We start from the raw sequence: 3,470 nt of genomic DNA, 5'->3' as shown, positions 1-3,470 counted from the left end.
AAAAAAAACTTGTCATCAAGAATATTAAAAAAAAAAAAAAAAACACCACAATGAGAAATCAGTTCCTACATCTTAGGATGGCACTAATAATTTAAAAATGGAAAATAACAGGTATTGGTGAGGACGTGGAGTAATGGGAACCCTCATACATGGCTGGTGGAAATGGAAATTGGTGACGTCAGTGTGGAAGAGAGTGTGGTGTTTCCTTAAAAAGCTAAACACGGAATTACTACATGTGCCAACAATTCCACTCCTAGGTCTAGACCCACAAGAATTGAAAACTGGAATGGAACAGGTACTAGCATGCCAACATTCATTGGGCATTTTCACAACAGCCCAACAGCAGAAACAACCCAAGCATTCATCAATAGATTAGTAGATGAAGAAAATGTGGCACATACATACAATGGAATATTATGCAGACAAAAAAGGAGTGACATTCTCATACCTGCCACAAGGATGAACCTTGAAAACATTATGTTCAGTGAAATAAGCTGGATGCCAAAGAAAAAATACGATTCCATTTATATGCACTATTTAAAACAGACAGATTCACAGGGACAGAAAGTTAATGATAAGTTACAAGGGGCTGGGAGAGGGGTGAATGAGGACTTATTTCTCCATGATTATATAGCTTCTGACTGGGGTGATGAAAAAGGTTTGGAAATAGAAGGTGGTGATGGTTGTACGACATTGTAAATGTAATTGATGCCACGGAATTGAACACTTAGAAATCACTAAGGATAATGGGTAATTTTATGTTATCTATATCACCACATTTAAAAAACATGTTGTAGTCATATTCTAGCAATGACTAGACATTAAAATTTAAAAAACACTATTGACTATATCACTGCAAATTATGCAATTGTTAGGAATAAATCTTATAAAAGATTTATAAAAGATGAAAGACATATACACTAAAAACTATAAAATATGCCAGACAGAAATTAAAGATGATCTAAATGAACACAAAGACCACATTTTTAGGTTAGAAGTTTCAATAGCCTTAAAAGTCAACTCTCTCCCAAACTGATCTACAGAGGCAACACAATTATAAGCAAAATCCCAGCAGCCATTTATAGTACTTGAAAATTTCATTGTAAAATCAATGTGAAATTTCAAAGGGCCTACAACAGTCAAAATAACTTAGAGAAAGAACATCCTGCTTTCTCCAGAGCTTGAGTGAAAGAACATCTATAAATCATTCCTTTTATCTTGGTTTTACTCCACACTCACCAAGCAACCTTTTGATTTTACTTGCCAAGTAGCTTAATTCTGGGTTGGGGATGGGCAGGCCATAAACACTGTAATAACTACAAAGAGATGTTCACCACTGTGGAGTAGTAAGTGAATGTTCTGGTTAAAATAAAAAAGAAAGAAGTCAAAGGTCCTAAACTACTTGATTTCAAACTTATTGCAAAGCTATTATAATCAGGACAGTGTGGCATTGGTGTCAAGGAATACAGACAACTCAACGGAACAGAAGATGGTATGGGAATAAGTTACATATAAGGACAACTGGTTTTTGATATAAGTGCAGTGCAACTCAGTGGAAAAAGGAAAGTCCTTTCAACAAGTGGTGCTGGAACAATTAGATATCCTTTAAAAAATGAGACTCATACTACATACAAAGGCTAATCAACAATGGAACACAAATCTGAATTGTTAGACATAAAATTAGAACATTCTCAGAAGACTTCTATCACCGTGAGGTAGGCAGAGGTTTTTCAGATATGACACCAGAAGTACATTCCATCAAAGAATAAGCTGATACACCGGACTGCATTAAAACTAAGGACTTCTCTTCAAAATACATAAGAACATAAAAAGCAAGTAACAGACCTGGAGAAAATATTTGAAAGCCACATATTGGATAACAGACATGTATCGGAACATTCAAAGAACACTCAGAACTCAGTAGTAAGGAAACAAACAACTCCATTAAAAAAATAGGCAGAGATTTCATCATATACTTCCCCTAAAAAGATCTATGGATGGCAAGTAAGCACTCAAAAAGATGCTCTGTATCAGTCATGAAGAAAACGTAAATTAAAATCACAGTGATATACTATTACCTACCCATAAGCATGGCTGAAATTGAAAAGACTGACCGAGTTGTCACAAGGACGTGGAAGAACTGGAACTCAGATGGTACTCATGGGAATGTGAAATGGTACAACCACTTCAGGAAAGTTGCAGTTCCTTAAAACATTAATGTACACCTAACACATGATCTGGTCATTGCCCTACTATGTATTTACCCAAGAGATATAAAGACATATGTCCGTACAAAGACTTGTGTGGCAGCTCCTGCCTCCATGGTTGGCAATGTCACTGTTGCCACCATTGCGCGCCAGTAATTGGATGAAATAAAGAGTGGCTGTACTGTGGATGCTCACAAATAAAGTACGTAAGACCCTCTTCCCCTGTGCGCTGGACTGGACAGTCAATGACGGGTAAGATCGGGGGCAGACTAAAGAAGGCACTGGCCAGCCTCATGTCTGTGACTCCTGACGACCTAAGACAGGCGCAGTCCCCGAGGGGCTTCATCATAATAAACTTTGGCGTTCAGATCAAACAAGGCCTACAAGCCTATAAGCCCAATCTAGGCAATAAGCCTGCAGTAAAAAACCCCTTCTTTGCTTGAAAACAAGGCTGCTAAGAGCGTTGCCTACAAACAAGCCTGATAGAATTACCTACAAAGCAGTTTAACCATTAACCAGTTAATCATTGTTTCTGAATAAGTAGTAACTTAGCAACTTGTCCATAATTAATCTTCTTACCTGACTTTTTCTATATATGTAAAAATCAGTTTCAGGAAATGTAACCACATATGCTTAGCAACTTGTAAACTATTAGCTAGAAAATTGTATTCTATGCCTAGGTAACAAGAAACATTGTTATGCTGGGAAAATAGATTTTGTGTGACCTAATGCCTTTTGAAAATGTATAAATATGCGTAATGATTTGAGCAAATTACACTCAGATTTTCACTCTCCCTTGAGTGTGTCTGTGTGTCATTCTTTCTTGTCCCTCGCCCTAATTCCTTCGACCACCTTTTGCTCGTTCTCACTCAACCCTGAGACTGTCTCGATCTCCCGCCACTGCTGAGCTGGTCTGTGGCAGACTTGTTCATGAAGAGTCACCAAGTTTTATTTGTAATAGTCAGAGTGAACACAACTCACATGACTCACCGTTACATGGATAAAAATGTATGGTAACTCTACATAAGGGAATACTACTCACAATAAAAGAAAATGAACTAGCAATCATACAACATGGAAGAATATCAAAATAACTATGTTGGGCCTCCCTGGTGGTGCAAGGGGTTAAGTCTCAGCACTACGAAACTATTGGCAGCCACTGCAGCACGAGTGAGTGCGATCATGGCAGACCTCTCCTGTCATGCCCGCTGTCCCCTCAGCAGTGTATTTTGTAGATCTGCCTGTTCTGCTCCCCACTCTGTC

The sequence above is a fragment of the Talpa europaea genome (assembly GCF_964194135.1).
Source record: "Talpa europaea genome assembly, chromosome: 1".
Taxonomy (NCBI): domain Eukaryota; kingdom Metazoa; phylum Chordata; class Mammalia; order Eulipotyphla; family Talpidae; genus Talpa; species Talpa europaea.
The sequence above is the reverse complement of the archived record's forward strand: the minus strand, read 5'-3'. Positions refer to the sequence as shown.